Source organism: Accipiter gentilis, chromosome Z (assembly GCF_929443795.1).
Source record: "Accipiter gentilis chromosome Z, bAccGen1.1, whole genome shotgun sequence".
Taxonomy (NCBI): domain Eukaryota; kingdom Metazoa; phylum Chordata; class Aves; order Accipitriformes; family Accipitridae; genus Astur; species Astur gentilis.
The window spans coordinates 66,670,752-66,692,573 of NC_064919.1; positions in this window are offsets into that span (position 1 = coordinate 66,670,752).

Below are 21,822 nucleotides of genomic sequence, written 5' to 3' on the forward strand. Positions count from 1 at the left end.
ACAGGTTCTGTATCCCTAAACTATAGTCAATAGAAACTTAAGTTTTGATACTTTCTCAGGAATTTAACCTTTACTTCTGTGCTAAAGCCCTGCAGTGTCTTGATGTTGCCAAGACTGAATAACATGGGCCCTCTTGGGTTTATTTCCCTTGAACTGTGAGGACCATAAGCCAAACATTCTTCTTCTTAACCTAGTGACTATTTTCTGAAGAGGCTTACTAAATGGAGTACTAGCTGACCTTTTAAAGTACATCAGGAGGAAGGCTCAATAAAGGTGGAAGATGTTTCAGCTGCTTTTTCAGTCTACTTAGACCAACATTTGTACCCTAAGAGGAGCATCTGAAGTATACACCTGTAAGCTTGTATGTAAGTAGGAGTTATTTCTTGCTAAATTTGGACAGTGCTGTTTAACTCCTTGTCCTGGTTTCAGCTGGGATAGAGTTAATTGTCTTCCTAGTAGCTGGTATGGTGCTATGTTTTGAGCTCAGTATGAGAAGAATGTTGATACCACTGATGTTTTCAGTTGTTGCTAAGTAGTGTTTAGTCTAAAGTCAAGGATTTGTCAGCTTTTCATGCCCAGCCAGCAAGAAAGCTGGAGAGGCACAAGAAGTTGGCACAGGACACAGCCAGGGCACCTGACCCAAACTGGCCAACAGGGTATTCCATACCATGGGACGTCCCATCTAGTATAGGAACTGGGAAGGGGGGGCGGGGAATCGTCACTCAGGGACTAGCTGGGTGTCGGTCGGCAGGTGGTGAGCAATTGCCCTGCACATCATTTGTACTTTCCAATCCTTTTATTATTGCTGTTGTTATTTTATTAGTGTTATCATTATCATTATTAGTTTCTTCTTTTCTGTTCTATTAAACCATTCTTATCTCAACCCACGAGTTTTACTTCTTTTCCTGGTTCTCTCCCCCATCCCACTGGATGGGGGGGAGTGAGTGAGCGGCTGCGTGGTGCTTAGTTGCTGGCTGGGGTTAAACCACGACACTCCTCAGTACTGAAACTTCTAGTGTAATGCCATTAGCTGTCATGGTACTGTTAAGCTTTTTGGACAAGATCTTTGAATAGAAACTTCTATTGCATGGATGTTTTTGTTTGGTTTTGTGGTGGGTTTTGTTGTTTGCTTCGTGTGTGGGGGTTTTGGGGTGTTTTATTTTTCCTCTCTTTGCTAAATTCTTTGCCCCAAGCAGAGCAATGTCTTTTCCCTCACCTGCTACCCCACTTGGAGCATAACCTCTCTCCTGACCTATTGGTTCCTAGTGACACATCTGTGACAGCTTTGCTCCAGCATTTCCTGGAAGAAGGAAGAACAGTATTTATCTTCCTTTCTTGGGAAGGGAGCCGAGTCTTTGCTTAACATTGCTTTTGCTGATTGTTGCATTGCTTTCTTTCCTTATGCAAACACAGCTTGCTCCAGCTCCTAAATTAACAATCAGTCATCTGGAAAGCCTTTTGGTTCACATGTGTCTATTTCTGCACTGGTTCTCTGATGGTTTTTGAGTAATAGCTTCCATTGTTAGTTGCTAACACATAAAAATTACTTAAGTGCTCATATTTTGTATGAAGTCAGTCTAACTTACCAAATTTACCAGGATTGCGGTATCAGCTGTTTACACCTATGACTACAGAGAAAGATTGGTGACTGAAGTTATTTTCTGAAACTGTTCAGATGTTACTTTCTATCAGAGGAAGCTTAGGCAAAATCTGGGTGATCTCATCCTCTCATTCTACTAAGTGGAAACAAGAACTAAAGTGAAGAAGGTAGTATGTTAACATACCACACTTTTTAAGTTATTGCTGTGATATGCCAGAGCTTTTTTCCCCTCTTTTCTAAAAAGTTGTTTTATATTGTAAGAGAGTCTTTCTTTCACAGAGACTGTGCTAACTCAAATGACTTGCTTTATTTCTTAGTCACAATTTTTTAAGTCTCCTACTGCTTCAGAGCTTATGATTCTAGTTATTGTAGCTCTAGGTAAGCTCATACTTCTTAGATTTTAAATCCACAAACCCATAGATACCATTCTGTAGGTATATAAGTGCACTTGAATTAATTTTATTAATTTGGAACAGCTGGTGTACCTTATACCAGCTGTAATGCATGAATGTTACTATTTTTATCAATTCATTAGGCTTGAAGCAGAAGCATGAGGTGACAAGCTTTTCAGGAAAACAAAGCCTGTAAAGTGGGATTAGAATTTATACAAGTTTTTAGCTCTATTTTCAAACGTCTGCGGTATGGTATTTGTTTATCAACATCTATTCCTGTCTTAGATGTCAGTTCTGTTGCTGTTGGTTTTTTTTCCCAGAAACCTAGATTATAGAATAGTTATGCATCCAGGACACTATTTCTTTCCTTTCTATATGAATCATGTTTGAGAAATGAGTATTGCATTCTATTGTCTGTAAAAGGAGTTGACAAATTTACTAAGTATAAATATAGAAAATTAGGTGAAGTAAGTCCCTCTTCATGAGTTTCTGGTTTGGTGCCTAACTCCCATTTAATTTTACCAAGATAATTAAATAGCATAGAGGACATGCTGAAGTCTGTGTTTAAAAAGAAGGAAGCTGATACATGCTTGTGAAGTCCTTTCTAAACGTAATTGAAAGAGGCAGGATATTTAAACAGTATTGGTTAGGGGCAGTAATTTTCAATTTTATTGCTTTTTTTGGGACTTAAGGTGTCTGAAGCTCCCTGAAAAGATCTCTTGCTTGTCCTAGCAAAAGCAGAAAAATACCAGAACAGTGCTAAATACACCGTTATTCAAGAGGATAATTAAGAATAATCTAAATGGCCAACAGCAAATGAGTCTGATGGCAAACCTGGGCAAAACAGTGGAAAAACTGAGACAGAATTTCAGTGGGGAAAAAGTGCAGTAATAGAGCTAAAGCTTGGTCAATGCGTTGTTTTAATTATTTGTAGAGAGTATACTCTCTTGCATGGCAGACTTGCTTTTCTTAGTGATGGAGATTACAAGTCTATTTTATAATGTGTGTCAGTTTTTCACTGCTAAAAATTTTTCAGTGAAGGTGGGGTATTTGTATAGCAGATTTAGGTAAACTGACAATAGACTTAGCTCTTATTTGTTTTTTATGCATTCCTTGGAAGTGCTGATGGAGCCATAGATATGACTGAAAACTGTGGGTGCAATAGGCTTTTTATGCTATTACATTTAGTAGCATCTGATAAAATTATTCCTGGATAATGTTAGTATTTAAGTGATTAAGAACTGCCTAAATGTAGGTACAGGGGAATCATGATGGAGATACTCTTTATGAGTTTCTGCAGGAAATTAGTACTAGATTTTCCTATCAGCCAGTGCTTTCCTTGAGGGCATAAAAATAAATATAAAAATCACTGTTAGCATCATTAGCTAATCTCATTAGTGTTTTCAGACTGTTTAGTAATAATAGAGGCATTAATGTGGAACAGCACAGGTTGAAAATGAATTCAAATGTGGTCACTTCAATATATGTCTGAGAACAAGATATGTAGGTCATGGAAAAAAGGAAAAAAAAAGAGGAGGAAAGACAGGTTTCTCTCACAGTGAAGAAGGTTTCCTGACATTATGCTGAGGCAAAGGGCTAATGTGGTTCTTGAAGGTCTGAATTGAAGGTTGTTACGTAAAATCAGCTGACTCATGCCGTGTGACCTCTAGAATCAGTACTGACTGACTGACAGTGAAACATCGCAGGTTTTGCAGCTTTTATAAAACTGTAGATGATGCAAGGTGAGTAATTGGAATTATTTCCTTAAACTGAGAGCTTGCATTACTTCAGTCTTTCCCATTTATGAGAAGCAAGAACGGATGTCACTTGATTATCTTGTGGCATACATTCACATAAAGAAGTACTTATATTGGTAAGCAGCAAAGAGTTGAGTTGAGAAGGGAGTAATACTTAGTGGATGGAAGATGGAGCGGGATATGTGGTTTTTTACGTGAGGGTACTGAATGACAGGAATGTGATGAATTTTAACTTTTCCTGGTATCTTCAGAGGAAGATCTCTCTGGTGGATTTTTACTGAAACCAAAGTCATTGAGATCTGGGCAGGGTGAGCAGAGGGGAAGTGTAATGATTCATCATGTGTGGAAGACTGGACAAAATCTCAGGGCTCCTCTGTCTTTACATGCTATGGATTTTCACATGTGAGTCACACATCTGTTCAAATTCATTAGCTTCAGTCAGTGACTTGATAGGCAGGAGCTGATGTGAAACATTTGATTTTCATTCCTCTGTTGATTTTTGAGGCAACTAAAGAAAATGGCATTTGTTACTTTTGGTCTTCAGCCAAACTCCAGTGAATACAGGCAAAGAGGGGTCACCTTTTGAGTTGCCAGGGCACAGCTGCTTCTGGGAATAATGAAAATCAGCTCTGCTCTGCCCAGCACTCTGGTCAGGGAGAGTGAGGTATGTCTCTGGTGTGCTGCAGTTGCTTTGCCTGGGATTGAGAGAGAGCATAAGATACATAGAAATGTGATCTGGTGGCTGGTATGAATTACAGTAATACAGTTGTTGCTGATTTATCTTCTAAGTAGGTATTTTAAAATGTGTGTCTTGGTCTTGTTTGTTTTTTTTTTTTTTTTTTTTTTTTTTTTTTAACCTGGGATTATGTGGTGCTGAACTGATCATATCTAGGAAAGACAACTCTTGAACATCTAAAGCAGCCCGAAGTATCTCTTGTCTTAGCACTAACTTCAGGCTGTCTATAGCTACTTCTTCCTGTGAACTTTTTATACTTTCTCTATAATTGTGTTTTGAAATCACTGCAAGGTTCTCTGAAACTTAAGCAGTGACTGAGAGAGAAGCTGCTGGCAATAATTCATGAGCGTGCCTGCTGAAGAAAGGATGGTCTGACCTTGGCACTTCTAAACAGACTCTAAAGGTGAATAAAAGGCACAATGTAATATATTTACATGTTTGCAAATCTTTCTTTTGTTTCCTTGTTTAACCTGAGTGCTTATTCATGTGAGGATCTGGCCTTGTGCATGACTAAGATTTGCTATGTGATTTCAAAGCTTATATGCAGTGCTAGCTTTTAAATTTAATTCATAAAAAGCAGTAGTTCTGAGTCCTGGAGCTAATTTTGTATTCAAATTCTGGTGAGAGAATGAGTAGTGGGATCATTAGTTTCTTGTTTGTTACAATGACTTGCAGTGCATTCACTTTCTTGTTGCAAGAGACAGTGTGAAGAATAATATGTCCTTTTGATGTTGAAATCTATGCAAAATATTTTGGGATCTTATGAAAAATTCCTTCTTTTGTCCTCCTTGATAATTATTTAATATTTTGTGTATGACTCTAGATGCTTGGTAATTTGTGACCCAGCAGAGGTCAGCCTTGTGACATTTTTCAAAACATATGCTCAAAGAAAAGGACTAGAGACAAAGTTCTTATTATAAAAGCAAAGCCTTTGGAATTTTGTTATACAAAATACATTTCTGTAAATTAGAGTTGGTGTGATATTACTGTTTTGTAGCTAGGTGTGTGTGGCTTACAAATCTCAGTGTAACTTCTCTTTATATAATGGGAATGTTTATTGGTTTATAAAATTGTTACAAATAGTCTTAAATGTTAGCCTCGTTGGTATACTAACATACCTACTTACTGATTTGATTAGAGTATTGTATTTCCAGAGTTGGTTCTGTAGTTCAGTGAAACAATATCAAGAAGGAACACATGGAACTGTTGTTTGAATGCTACATGCTTCAGGTTCACGATGATATCTTGAAGCAGCGTGTCTGTATAACATTAATGACTGGGGCAGGGGAAGAAAAAGTGGGAAGGGAGTTGGGGAAGATAGGCAAGTATTTTCTCACTTCTTTCTAAGAGTCTATGAAAGTAAAAGGTGTCCTCAACTTTCCATAAAAGCATTTTTTTCCTTTGTGATGCTTAAAAGAATGACAGGTGGAGAGTGAAGGGAAATCAATATTCGCCTCCTACATTAGCTCAGCAGTACAAATTATTTGTTCACAATGTAAAATGCTATTACTGTGTTTTATTGCAATGCTAGAATGAATAGTGGTAGTTTGATGCTAATAAGGGTCTAATTGTATACAAAGGTGATGATTCAGATTATAATCCTCATCAAGAATAGCAGCAGTCCTGTCTTAAATTAGCTGACTACCTGGTTTATAAATTCAGTTTCAATTGATAAACTCAACAGTGGCTGATGTAATTGCTCTGCTCTGCTTGAACACAATTTTCTGTGTACCTTAAGCTAGCTTCAAAGTAGTTTTATCCAGTTAGACAGGAGAACTGAATATGCAATAACAGTATTGTCAAGGCTGCAGCTGAGTCTTCTGCAATAGAACGTGCTTAAGTGACTTGAACATGACATTGGGAACTGGGAAAACATGTTGCCTTTTTCAGCCAGTTTGTTTTCTGAACTTCACAGAGATGTTTTACTCCTTTATTGTTACTGCATTTTTTTATATACTCTGAAGTTGTTTTTCAGACATTAAAAACACAGTGTGATGAGAACAATATTCTGAAGTTTTGAAGTAGCTAATAAAAACATTCTGTGTCTTTCGCAGCAGCAAGGCTGCAAGTAAAAATCAGCCTCAGGAATAGAGCCTGTGCTTTCTAATGCTTGCTTTTCTTTTAAAACCCTCTTCTGGTTTTCTCCTTTTTTAATTTACCTTCAATGAGGCAATATCAGCTTGGAGCAACAGCAGCTACTGTGTTTATCTTTTGTAAAAGATGGTTGCAAACCACCCAAAAACCTGCCAGACAGAGCATTATCTTACAGAAATGTTCTCCAATTAGAGACAGAAAATAAGAACTTTGTTCAAATTGAAGCCTTTCCTGAGACGGAAGCCTTTATTAGCGTGCTGTAACATGTTCTTTTTGAATATGTTATTGAGGAGTCTTTAATGTTTTTTATTGGCTGGAGAATAGGAAAGCCAAGGTATTAAGACAAAGAACCCTATTTAATGTTAATCAGCAACAGTGTATGTTGTTCCTGTTCCTGTTTGCTCACTCTATTGAAATGAAAATAGTGTTGAATTCTTTGGGCATCCTGTGGACTTAATAGTATATGCTTATGTAATTAGGCCCTAACCTAATGGGCATGCAAAAGAAAAGATACTGTGAATTAATGTTGCATGAGTAACTATCATTTAACGGTGCTTCCTATCCCTTGAGTCCTGGACTCTGCTGTCTTAACGGTCTCTCATTGAAAAGCGTGTTTTGCCCTTAGCATGATGGCTTTTCCCAGCACTTTTGTTGTTATATAGAAACCTCAGATTTGTGAGCAACTCTTCAATCTAATAAGCCTTCCTTTAACAGAGACAAAAGTAGGTACAGAGGCAGGTGCTCTGAATTGAATCAGCTTGGGCCCAGGTGTACTGAAACTAATTAACCCAACTGAACTTAGACTATCTAAGCAGAAAATCACTGAGACATTTGCACTGTGTTCCCCACCACACCTCCTTTTTAGAACGCAGTGCAGAAATGCCTGGTCTGGTTTTGACAGAGAAGCCTGCTTCTCAAGGTGTCACATCGAGTATGTAAGCCTCAGCAAGTAACCTCTTCAGACTTTAGACATCTGCATCCAAAAAGGGTGCAAAAACTTACCTCATCCATAAACTTACCTCAGACAAATATATCAGGTGAATGGAAATACAGAGCACTGCTTCTGGGATGCTGTGTACAAAGTTTGTCCTAAACCTTCAAAAGATCTAGATGCTTTTACCCAGTGTGTGTTACTCCTGAATTTCTACACGTCTGAATTAAACAGAAACAACAACAGCCCATTTCTGTCCCTTTGAACTGAGTGTGGTAGGTTATGAGGCAGATATACAACATGGCTATTAGAAAACAAGAAGTTCTGGTAAAACTTACTTACTTTTTTCCCAGTTTGGGGTAAGGAGACGTATGATGGGTTGACTCTGACTAGACACCAGGTGCCCACCAAAGCCCCTCTATCAACTCACCCTCCTCAACTGGACAGGAGAGAGAAAAGATAATGAAAGGCCTGTAGGTGAGAGATCACTCACCAATTACCATCATGGGCAAAACAGAGTCAACTTGGGGAAATTAGTTTATTTTATTACCGATCAAATCAGAGTAGGATAATGAGAAATAAGACCAAACCTTAAAACATCTTCCCCCCACCCTTCCCTTCTTCCCAGGCTCAACTCCACTCCTGATTTTCTCTACCTCCTCCCCACCAGCAGCGCAGGGGGATGGGGTATGGGGGTTGTGGTCAGTTCATCACACGTTGTCTCTGCCGCTCCTTCTTCCTCAGATGGAGGACTCCTCACTCTTTCCCCTGCTCCAGTGTGGGGTCCCTCCCACAGGAGACAGTCCTCCACAAACTGTTCCAGAGTGGGTCCCTTCCATGGGCTGCAGTCCTTCAGGCACAGACTGCTCCAGCGTGGGTCCCCTGTGGGGTCACAAGTCCTGCCAGAAAACCTGCTCCAGCATTGGCTCCTCTCTCCATGGGACTGCAGGTCCTCCCAGGAGCCTGCTTCAGCGTGGGCTTCCCATGGGGTTGCAGCCTCCTTTGGGCATCCACCTGCTCTGACACAGGGTCCTCCACGGGCTGCAGGTGGATATCTGCTGCACCGTGGACCTCCCTGGGCTGCAGGGGGACAGCCTGCCTTACCATGGTCTTGCCCACGGGCTGCAGAGGAATCTCTTCTCTGGTGCCTGGACCACCTCCTCCCCCTCCTTCTTCACTGACCTGGGAGTCTGCAGGGTTGTTTCTTTCACATATTCTCACTCCTCTTTCCCAGCTGCGATTACTGTTTCTCAGGCTTTTTCCCCCTTCTTAAATCTGTTATCCCAGAGATGCTACCACCATCGCTGATGAGCTTGGCCTTGGCCAGCTGTGGGTCCATCTTGGAGCCATCTGGCATTGGCTCCGTCGGACATGGGGGAAGCTTCTAGCAGCTTCTTACAGAAGCCACCCCTCTAGCCCCCTCCTACCAAAACCTTGCCACGCAAACCCAATACAGGAGGCTTACATAACCTGAGAAAATACGAGAGTAATTGTGTAGATCTGCATAGAAAAGTTGCACCACGTGCACCTAAGCAAGGAACACTACATATTCAGACAGCTCAGATTTGGAGAAGAGAACGTTCTATGATGTGTAACTAATGCGCACTTTAAATTTTATAAAGGCTCTACTTTTTTTAACAGACTAGGAATATGGAGTGGACTATACAAATCAGGTTTGACTTCCTGAACCTACAGGATCACCTGTGAAGTGTTTCTTTAAGCTCATCTGGGAAACTCCTGTCTGAGTTTCTTTAACTCAAGATAGTCTTGTTACAGGACAGACTACTAAGAGGGGTTTTGTCCTTGCTTAGAGTGAAATAAGCTCAAATTTTCCTTTGTTGACTTCCTCTCATGACTTCGTTTTCAATTATAATGGGCATCGTTTTTCTGTATCCAAGTTCACCTACTACTCTGTGAAGATGTGCAGATTATCTGAGTGTGGAATAGTAATGTTTGTGTTTATCATAATAGTGCTGATTTTCTTACAGTTAGGAAAGAAAAAAGAGTGAGTCAAGGTTTGTGCTGGGCGTCCTGTTTTAGTTCCTGATTTCCCAAATTATTCTGCATATTTGGTTGGCACTGTGTCTGAATATACTCAAAATATTTGCAAAATATTAACTGTCATAAAATAACTAATGATTTATTCTAGACAACCTGTTTGCTCATTTCACAGGTATTTAAAAGAATAAATATTTTTTTTGGTAGTTTTTTGTTCCTATTTGTGTCAGGAAATAGAATCAAAGAAAAAAGAAACTTTTAGACTATTTCAATGCCAAATGTGTAAATAAAGAAAAGAATAGACTTGGTTTATAATATCTGATGAAATTTTCTTTCTAATCTACAAAGTCTTATCTAATCAAATTCAAATTTATTCTAATTGTATTTTGGAAAAAACTCACAACATTGAAGACAAGACCTTTGTTTAGACACTTGAATTCACATTGGAATAAAATACTCTTAGATGTAGTATCAATTTTGTAATGTTGGCATAAAATATGATCTTCCCCCTCCCCCCCCCCCCCCTTAAATTCAGTTGGAAGTCAAGCTTGCACTGTCAGAACAAAGTCACTACCAAATATTGCAATCTTCTTTGTACTTTTCACCCAATTTTGTCAATTTTTTAGGTTCTTGTTAACAAAGAAAACTATTGCCTGAAACCATGAAAATGAAATTTAAATTCAGAGGTGGAGTGATTGAGAAAGCTTGGCAGGCTTGTTATTTAAGGTGGGAATAATTATATGCAACTTCAGCCACATAAAAATCTAAATCCCAAATGAATCCCTTTTTATTGCCATTTTCAGGGGACTACTTATCTCCTGCCTTCTGAGATGAATTGTTTTCAGAAAGTGGCTGTATTGCTCTGTTGATGTAGCAAAAGTGTAGATGAACATTATCATCCCCCAAAAATATGCCTTCATGTTTATGAAGCCTAATGTAGGCAAAACTGCAGCACTCTATAATATGCTAAATTTAATTTGATGAGGTAGCATGGGTGATAATGGTGAAGAAACATAACTTTCAATGCAGCTTGCAAGCCTGTCAGGAGCCATGGACATGTTCTCAGGTTTCTGGCCTACTCAGAAGCTCTTGTTCTCATGATCTTTGCTAGGACAGTTATTAATGCTAGCTTAAATCAAAGCTGTGGCTGTCTTCTTATTGCAGGTATATGAAATATGTATTTGGGAGAAAGGATTTTTGAGAGGCTATCTGATGAGAAATTTTTGAAGTACACATTAATCTAAATATAGGTTTACAGAGTATTGTTTTGTATACAATTTTGATGAGCTTGCTTGTGTATTTAAATTGCAAAAATTTTAGTAAAACTGAACTTTAAATGTATTTTTAAAGAAAGGAATTGATAATCCTACATGACTTATGGGGTAAATGACGAAAGATTCTGCCATCTCTTGAAGAGTGTTATGGTGAGTGATAACCTTAGAGATATACCTAGGGAAAATGAAAGGCTTGAAAAGAAATTTTGTATTCTGAAATTTTCTCTGATTCTCAGTATTTATCTATGAAACAAGTGCTGTGACATAAATGCATAAAGAGGTTTTCTTCAGGACAGGGAAAAAAACAAACTGACACAGGAATCACAATAAGAGGGATACCCAGCCATGAAATAACCAAAAGGAAGTAAAAAAAAAAAAAAAAAAAAAAAAAAAAAAATTAATAAATATTTATATAAAATCTCTAACTGTTTAAATAGGAGACATTAAGCAGTCAAGGAGGCAGGAGGGACATTGGCCTCAAAAGTTTTTGAATGATAAATCTAACATGCAGAGGAAAAAGTTCTTTTTTTCTTTTCTTTTCTTTTTTTTTTTTTTTTTTTTTTTTAGCTTATTATTCCTGACAAACTGAAGGTCAAAGTAGAGACAGGGATAAATTATCCTGACAGGACAGTGACATGGTAAGAACTTTAATTTTCTTGCCCTGCATGGACAAAAAAATTGATAAGAAAATGAAAACTGTACAAGTAATGGTTCTCAGCATATAATTAAAATTTTGCCCTGAAACTTTGGCTCATGGGGTGCTTTATTCACATCTAAGAGTAGCAAAAAGTAGTGTGATGCTTCTTGAGGCACTCTACCTAGTGTTTGCATAGGAGGGACATGTGTCTGATGTCATTGATTGCTAAACGCAAAGAGCATGTGGACCTCTTTTTTTTTTTGCAATAGCTCTGGTGTGTTACTTGAGGAATTTTGGTCATACTTAAATTTTTATTTTTACTTAGAAAGTAAAGAAGAATATTGTCTGCTGCTATCCAGCCTGGACAAAGGAATTGGCCTAATGCTTGTGGGGGTGAGGTATCCTGATAATGATGCTGCAGCATGTCATGGGTATAGCAGGGAAGAGCTGCCACCGCTATTGGTACAGGTAGGTTGGCTCAATGCTTAAGCAACACTACTGACACCATTCTAAAGGCTTATCACAGAGTAGAAGCTGTCTTGAGACAAGCATTGAACAAATGAGGCTGAATGCTATCCACATGCTAAAGATTGATGAGAAAGACACAAACTGTAAATCATCCCACTTTATGAAAAGTGGTTTTGAGTTTGTTTTTTTAAACACTTACTCTCCAAGGTGTTTGATTTTTGTGGGAAAGGTTTTTCAATATATGTAACTACCTTTCCTCAGGAAGAACAGCCACCATTAATACAAGCTTCTGCCAAAAAAATTTCTATGTCACTGAAAGCATTAAGTAAGATGATGTCTTCAGCTTCCCATATTTTTCCTCCTTGCCCTAACATGGTTATCACTTTGTTGGAAATTGGCAAAATGTAGTATATGCAGAGACTCATCTTTTCTCACTATTTTTTTCTAATGCTTATATGTCAAACACCTAGACATGCTCTGTTACCAGAGTAAGGACCAGGTTCTGTATATGACCTCTGTAATTCTAGTTCCAGACTTGACTCATGAAGCCTGTTCTCCAAGTACGATGATGATTGCACTTGATTGCCTCCAAGACTAGCAAGACCTTAGTCTTATCTTGAAATGCTGCACAAGACCATTATGCAAGTTTGGCAGAATAAGTTAAACTATTGAGGGTAATACAAAAAGAGTATGGGACAAAATCAGCTGTGTGGTGAAAGGTGAGCCATGACATTAGATATCGTTTGGACAAAATCAATGGAGTAATGTTACTGGAAAGAGGTGGAACCTTTTCTGGCTGTCAAGATGCCTGTTATAGCCACGTGGGAATTGTCTGGCACTGTTTTAGTACTTAATATGGTTTCATACAGCTTTATACATGAATGTGTATGAATAACAGAAATTGAAATAATGCACAGGAGGGCAATCAGAAAGATTCTGTAATGAGACTAGCTGAGTCTGGAATTCTCTTTACTTAATGAAAATTAAACTAAGAGAAGACTTGGACAGTAGAGATGGCTACCTGTAGGTAGCTATGAGTTTACCAGGGAGGAGGAAAGTCTGTCGTTGTCTACTTCTTTCCACAGATCGCTTTCAAGGTTTGCAGTTGGCCGAGTTGTTTAATACTGAGGACATGTTTCTATCTTTGCCAAAATTAAATAAAAAACTGTGGGAAGGAAAAGGTGTCCCAACAGTTCCCTGTGAAGAAATGCTGAAAGCTAATGTGTGCTCAGGAGGCAGGAAAGGATCTTTCAGACAGTTTTTTAAAGGATTGATAATTTGCAGTAAACAATAGTAGAACCATGTAGCATTCTGTATTCAGAAAACCCCTGCAAATTTACTTGAAGATAGAAAAACCACAATGCATCTTCAGGAGCAAAGCTGAAACTGTGAGTGGTTCTGTATTACCCTTTAGGATGAGAGGCATATCTTGTTGCAACTTTGCTATGGTATCTCCAGTATCCCATGCATTTTGCTATTTAAGAACACAAGGGAAATTGAAATAATATGATGTCATCAAGAATGATTTTAGTCTTGTTAGTATTTCCCTTTCTATATATTGCAGATAACATCTTCTGTAAGGATGCTTGCTTCACAATACTGTGCTGTAGTTTAAATTGTGGTTAACTGCTGTAGGTTTCAAGAAAGAGACTTACGTGTAAGCTTCTGCATCTGTGATGCCTCCATGAGTAGAGATACTTTGAGGTCCATTTTATGACTCTTCAGAGTAGTAGGACTGATATTTCCTCAGATTGTCTTAAGAGCTTAACAGGTGCTAATTGTAATCTTGGTTTCATGAAGTCATTTTTTTTTTATATTATACTGTGGGAGGTACAAACTGGTAAGTTAAATTAGGAACTTTGTCACCATTTATTTTTCATACTTGTCTATTGGTATCTGTGAGGAGCACATGGACATGTTTTGCTGTTATTCCATAGCTGCCCCCCCCAAAAAAGTATGGAGAATAGATATGCTATTATGTAGATATCCATGGCATGTTCCTGGAATCTTGACCAGGGCATTATATTCTTTGTTCAAAAAGCTTTAAAGGTTTGGAGACCTTAAATTGTAACTGGTGATTACAAATGCTTGTGAACAAACAAAAATCAATCCAGCTTCTAATTGCCATTCTTTTGCAGGGAATGTGCCAAGGATGATGTTTTATTACAGGTAGATGTTCTAACTATATGACTGTCATGGTTTCAGCCCGGCCGGTAACAAAGGACCACGCAGCCGCTCGCTCACTCCTCCGCTCCCCTCCGGTGGGATGGGGAGGAGAATCGGAGGAGAGAAAAGGAAAAAAAACCCGAAACATTGAGGGTTGAAATAAGGGCAGTTTACTGGGACAACACACAAAAAAGGAGAAGTTACAACAACAACGGCACTAATGAAAGAGTATACAAAACGAGTGATGCACAGTGCAACTGCTCACCACCCGGGACCCGACGCTCCGCCACTTCCCCCACCGAAAACAGAGAGCACCCCCCGGCCCGCTCCCCAGTTATATACTGGGCAGGATGTCACACGGTATGGAATAGCTCCTTGGCTAGTTCGGGTCAGCTGCCCCGGCTATGCCCCCACCTCCCAGGTTCCTGTAAGAATTAACTCTATCCCAGCTGAACCCAGGACAATGACATAACAGCATTTTTTTGTTTCACTTATTAATGAAGAAAAAAAATATCACTAGAATGATCTGTGTATGAACAAACTGCACAGGATTTGTCCATATGCTTTAGTGCTTTAGTCATCCTTTAAAGTATGCTATATTATTACTAAAGCTGGTGCAATCTGTTAGTATTGTGGATTTTTTTTTCTTTTTTTTTTTTTTTTTTTTTTTTTTTTTTTTACACACCCTATTGCACATTCTCTTTCTGTCTCAGACCTTGATGATGCTTCTCTCAGTAAGCCTATTTCATTGCCTGTGCTTTGGTAGGATCCTAGAAAGCTTCTGATATTTAGTGCAGTTCCAGCCTGTTCAATACTCTTGAAACACCTTATGTTTGAAATTCTGTTTTGTTGTGTCTTCTCTTAGGGCAGCTTTGAAGATACTGTGCTCCTTCAAGAGGGCCACTGTATCTTTTGGGCCTGGCACTTGGATATAGGGCTGGGAAAACAATAATTTTGCTGCACTGCAGGCTGTCCTGATGCTGCAGGAAGTTTTTCAGAAGCATTGCCCTAGATGGTAAAGAAGCATAATGGTTTTTTATCTTACGGACTGCTAGTAAAGCTCGAAATGCCTCACTTAATCATCCTTTGGGTTTTCACTGAGACATTGGTTTTCCTTTGCTTGGAGCAGCTGCCCATGAATCTCACTGAATTGGCACCACACAGCATGCTGCGATTGCTTTTGCAGGGCTGCCAATGCTCCAGCATGTGCCAAGCTTGCACCGTGCCTCTTGAAAAGCACAAGAACATATTTCCAGGTTCTGTTTCTGACTGCATTTCTTTCAGTTAATAGGTAAGCTTTTCCCCAGAGCCTCACACCAGTGAGATCCATACTTCTTCCAGGCTAATGTCCAGGCATCAAAACTTGTTATCAGCTATAGCTATTCAGCATCAACCTTAGTGTGCCACACCTACCTTTCTTCTCGAGACAAGTCTACTGTTCCCCTGCCATCCCATGGATTCTTTGCCTCCCCCATCTTAAAAGCCAAAACCATCTTTGTTTCTCTGGCTGTAATCTCTTGAATTATTTCACTCTTCCTGTTTTCCTGTGAACACATTTGTCTTTAGTGACTATATTTCTTTATAACCGTTTCCTGATTGTTGCCTTGTATTTTAAAAGATGTCTTCATCATTATGAAGAGAGTAATTTTAGTAATAGGAGTCTTGTTGTCTACAAGATGAAACATAACAAAATAAAGCAACTAGAAACTGAATTCATACAAATCTGGATTAGAAATTAGAAGCCACTTATTTATTATACTAGTAGGAATAGTTAACTATTAAAAATGCTTACAAAGGGATTGTAGTGGAATTTCAGTCACAATCTTAAAATCAGTATGGAGTAGTATTTGAAAAGTGTATAAATTTTTTGTTTTCCTTCCTGAAAGGAAAATTCCTGAACTCGTCTTAATTTTTCCTGTTCAGGAGACAGTCAGACAGCCTCCTTAATTAAAACAAGAATTGTTTTACATAGGTTAGGTATTGCCTTCTATACTGGACTAGCTAGGCTCCTTACTGTAATGAAGCAGAAGTCTTCTCCCTGCCATTGCATAGCTCATTAGTATGATTCAGCATCAACTGTCTCTCACATTGGGTCTTTATAGATTCTGCAGCAATCAATATATTGACAAATATACTTGATAAAAGCGTTTAGATGTTTGTCTATAAAGTTTGAAGATAATTTTTATAGAATAATTGTTTATAAATAAAAATAAGGATAAATAAGTATCTCTTTATTTAGATCACCTACAATATTAATCATTTAGATGTTATTGATCTCCAATCTCTATCTCCAATACATGCTCACATTGGCTTACCAAAGCAAGACAAGAGGGAAAAGACAGTAGGTTCAAAAAAAGTGCAACCTTCTCCAGTTCATTGTTAGCCTGGGAGAATGAAGGACTCCTTTGTGTTGATGTTTGCTGGCATTAAGGTGGAACACTGGAAACTCAGTAACTGGAGTGCTATGGTTCAGCTAATAACAAAGGCTACTTTGTGAGGGTTTTTTTTCTTTAATAGCTCCTGAACTCCCTCATGTGTTTTATGAAAACAGGAATTATGCAAGAATACATCTAGTGCCAAATGCATACTTATTAAAAAGTCCTTAATAGTCAAACAGATACATTTTAAAGGTCAGTTGGCTAGAATACAGTCTAACATTTTTGTTGTCAAGTGACTTGAACAATGTTTTTTTAAAGGAGGAAAAGAATCAGTGCTGTTCCATTGCAACATCTAAAAAGGTTACACTATTCATCTCATATAAATACCCAGAAGCATATTAACACTGTTGATCTTGCATAGTTTTGGGTTTTTTTTAAAGACAAGGTAATGCCAATGAAAAAAGCTACTATTCTGTACCAGAAATGATATTTCCAAAGGGACTTCCAATCCTATTCATTATATTATGAGATATCTGTAAAGGCAATCTCTTCTTTATTTGGATATAGCTTGAAGGGCCATTTTCTTGAATATGAAAAATGGACGGTCATGCAAAATTTTACATTGGACATAGGATAACTTTACTGATATTTATATATCTTGAAGTACTTTGAATATGTAATAGCAAATCACAAAACAGTGGTCAGTGTGTTGCCTTTTAATTTCAGTACATGTCCAATGGTTCTGGGTTTTTTTTGAGACAAATATGTTTTCTGTTTTCCAAAGACAGTTTATATCACAATTTCTCTTAATCACTTTTTTTATGTAGGGTTCTCAGCACCTCTAAACACTTCAGTAGTCCTTTCCCATTTCCCATTTATGTTCTATCTTCTTGGATACTGAGTGACCAGAATTGAAGAGATGAGAAAATAAAGTAGTACTGTAACTTTCAGTTCTTGCTCTGTTCTTTTCCAAAAGCAACTTAATATTCTTTCTGACCCTTAGAGTTTATACATTTTGTGCCAATTATTCCATTAAGTTGTCACAATGTTAGCTTTTTAGGATACACAGATGTGATTGTGAGCTGGTTTTTGGCTCATGTCTGACTGAACCTACAAAATGCAGTTGGCACAGTAACATAGCACTCTCCATTGGGATGAGATGATTTTCTTGCTTTCCTTGCAGGGACAATATGCTGGGAGGTCCTTGTGGGTTCTTTGCAAGCACTTACCTCTGGCTTGTAATATACTGCATGGGCAATGCGGTCCTCAGTGAACCATCAACCACTTTGAACTCTAATATGAAATTAATCTGATAATTTGGATACTTGTCACAAATTACCACAAAATTTAATCTGGTTCAGCAGTATTTATCAGAGATTGCTCTGTATATGTAGCTTTCTTAGAAACATAGAACAGTGAATTAAATTTCTTTTTTTTTTTTTTTTTTTGAAACTGTATATTTCAAAAATGGTCATAGTATTTACATTTTTTTAAATATATGGCTTTGTTCCTGTTAGCTCAGGGGGTGGACATGGTTGCCTAAGGCTACTAATTTGTCGCTTCTTGACTAGTCAAACAAATCCATGTGGTGTGAATCTGTTTAAAAAATCTAGATCATACAGTTTTTCTGTGTGATTTCTATAGATTTCTTTTCTATGTGCTTTTTGTAACCTGACCTTTCTTCTGTACCCCTTCTACTCCATCCCTCCCCACTGCCCTCTCATCACCAGGATCTCGAAATGGTTTGTTAGTGACATAACTAAAATGAATGAAAAGCTACAGACTTCTATATGCAACTTGATGTGTCTAGTCAACAATTATTATCTGGCTATTTACAAGTACTGCTCTGTTTCTGTACTAATGTTTGCAGCTTCATGGAAAGAAAACTGAAGAAATAATTAGTAGATGACAGAACATTAAGGCATTTCTCAGAATTGATTGGAAACACTTTGATTTTTTTTTTAGAGAAAAAATATAAATGCCTGAAGACAGGAAGGATATATTGCTAGGCTTTTGAACATGTGTTCCAAATGTCAGTAGCTTTCATTGTGGCAGATAGTGGATTAAAAAGTATTATAAATTCTGCACTTCACTGAAATGTTCGGTTTGATTGGTTAGGTTAGTAAGGAGTCTTTTTACCTAGTCCCACAGATACTGTGGGTACTGTAGCTGAAGTGCTTGAGTCACTGCTTAAGGGTAGTTGAGTGGCATTCTGCATAATGTTTCCATTTATTTTTAAGAAGTCCATAGTAATATTCTGTTTTCTCCTGCTACTGTACAAAACAGGCCACAGAAAGATCATTGAGCATTTCAGTGATTACTGAAATTGATGTTTTGGTAGTATAATTAACATTCATAGAATAGTATGAACATTTCTCCTCATATTAAGACTGTAGAAATTACAGTAGCCTATATTATTTCTGTGTCTCTGTGTATGTAGCACAATGTTTCCTCTGTTAGGAGAAAAGATAAGGAATCAGTCTTTTGGTAACAAGACCATATGGCTGCTGCTTGGCTTATGTGCATAATCTTCAGGATATGCTACTCGCAGTTGCTATATATAGCTCTCCAGTGTGGTGGGTTGACCTTGGCTAGATGCCAGGTGTCTACCAAGCTGCTCTATCAACTCACCCTCCTCAACTGGACTGGGGGAGAAGAAATATAATGAAAGGCTCCTAGGTTGAGGTGAGGACAGGGAGATCACTCATGGGCAAAACACTTATCTTGGGGAAATTAATTTATTTTCTAACCAATCAAATCAGAGTAGCATAAAGAAAAATAAAACCAAATCTTTAAACACCTTCCCCCCACCTCTCTCTTCTTCCCAGGATCAACTCTACTCCTGGTTTTCTCTACCTCCTACCCCCCAGCAGCACAGGGGGACGGGCAATGGGGGTTGTGGTCAGTTCATCACACGTTGTCTCTGCCGCTCCTTCTTCCTCAGGGGAAGGACTCCTCACTCTTCCCCTGCTCCAGTGTGGGATCCCTCCCACAGGAGACAGTCCTCCTCGAACTTCTCCAAAGTGTGTCCTTCCCATGGGCTGCAGCTCTTCATGAACTGCTCTGGCATGGTTCCCTTCCATGGGCTGCAGTCCTTGAGGCACAGACTGCTCCAGCGTGGGTCCCCTGTGGGGTCACAAGTCCTGCCAGGAAACCTGCTCCAGCGTGTGCTCCTCTCTCCATGGGGCCACAGGTCCTGCCAGGATCCTGCTCCAGTGTGGGCTTCCCACGGGGTCACAGCCTCCTTCGGGCATCCACCTGCTCCAGTGTGGGGTCCTCCACAGGCTGCAGGTGGATATCTGCTCCACCATGGACCTCCCTGGGCTGCAGGGGGACAGCCTGCCTCACCATGGTCTTTCCCATGGGCTGCAGGGGAAACTCTGCTCCGGAACCTGGAGCACCTCCTCCCCCTCCTTCTTCACTGACCTTGGTGTCTGCAGTTGTTTCTCTTATATATTCTCACTCCTCTCTCCTGGCTAAAATTGCCCAGTCTTTTTCCCCCTTCTTAAATCTGTTATCCCAGAGATGCTACCACCATCGCTGATGAGCTTGGCCTTGGCCAGCTGTGGGTCCGGCTTGGAGCCATCTGGCAATGGCTTTATCAATCACAGGGGAAGCTTCTAGCAGCTTCATACAGAAGCCATACCTGTAGCCACACCCTGCTACCAAAACCTTGCCACACAAACCCAATACATCCAGAAATTTTAGGTCACCTAAAAGACTGCTTTAAGGCTTTGGCTTGTTTGCAACTTTACATGGGGTCTGATTTCTAGGCTGGTGCTCGTTGCCATTCACTGACTAAATATCTGTATGTGAATGACAGCTGCAGGACTCTGTTGAATTGCTTTTAAATCTTGGGCACTTGGTCTGACTCCAAAATATATTTTCAGCTTGGAGGTTGGGTCATTTTTCTTTGCCAATACAAAATTTATTGGCTACATCATTCTCAATTCTTTAGATATGTAGTGGGTTGAGACGAATGTCCAGTATGGAATCATTTTAAAAAAAAATCCAAAATTTTATTAGTATTGTGATAACTTATGAAAATAAAGATATTCAATATAAGAATAAATTTATTTTTATAAAGATATAAATATAATAATATAATTTTTATTTTTTTTTTATCTTTTATAGAAGAATATTCTATATTCTTCCTCTTCTCCAGCTGTTACAATACTGCAAGGAAAAATAACATCATTAAATTAGAATGCATACTTTGCCTTCTAGAATGTTTGATCTTTGCTTCAGAGATCTGACATAGCATAATAAGCAACAATTTCACAGGAATTTGTCTCAAGCACATGAAGATAAGAGATGTGCATAAGGAAATGGTAACAGTTCCAAACATGTCTTTTTTTGTTTGTTTGTTCGTTTTGGTTTTTTTTGTTTTTTTTGAGTGTGGTGGGTTGACCCTGGCTGGATGCCAGGTGCCCACCAAAGCCGTTCTATCACTCCCACTCCTCAGCTGGACAGGGGAGAGAAAATATAACAAAGAGCTTGTGGGTCAAGATAAGGACAGGAGAGATCACTCACCAATTACCATCACAGACAAAACAGTCTCAACTTGGGGAAAATTAACTCAATTTATTACACATCAACCAGAGCAGGGTAATGAGAAATAAAACCAAATCTCAGAACACCTGCCCTCCACCCCTCCCTTCTTCCCGGGCACAACTTCGCTCCCGGATTCTCTACCAACCCCCCCCAGTGGCATAGGGGGACGGGGAATGGGGTTTATGGTCAGTTCATCACACGTTATTTTCTGCCGCTTTATCGTCCTCACGGGGATGGCTTATCACACTCTTCCCCTGCTCCAGCGTGGGGTCCCTCCCACAGGAGACAGTCCTCCTCGAACTTCTCCAATGTGTGTCCTTCCCACGGGCTGCAGTTCTTCACGAACTGCTCCAGCGTGGGTCCTTTCCATGGTGTGCAGTCCTTCAGGCACAGACTGCTCCAGCGTGGGTCCCCTGTGGGGTCACAAGTCCTGTCAGAAAACCTGCTCCAGCATGGGCTCCTCTCTCCACAGGACCACAGGTCCTGCCAGGATCCTGCTCCAGAGCAGGCTTCCTATGGGGTCACAGCCTCCTTCGGGAACCCACCTGCTCCGGCGTGGGGTCCTCCACGGGCTACAGGTGGATATCTGCTCCACCATGGACCTCCCTGGGCTGCAGGGGGACAGCCTGCCTCACCAGGGTCTTCCCCACGGGCTGCAGGGGAATCTCTGCTCCGGCGCCTGGAGCATCTCCTCCCCCTCCTTCTTCACTGACCTTGGTGTCCACAGGGTTGTTTCTCTTACATGTTCTCACTCCTCTCTCTGGAGGCTGTTTCTCCGCATCTCAACTTTTTTTCCTTCTTAAAAATGTTATCACAGAGGCGTTACCACTATCGCTG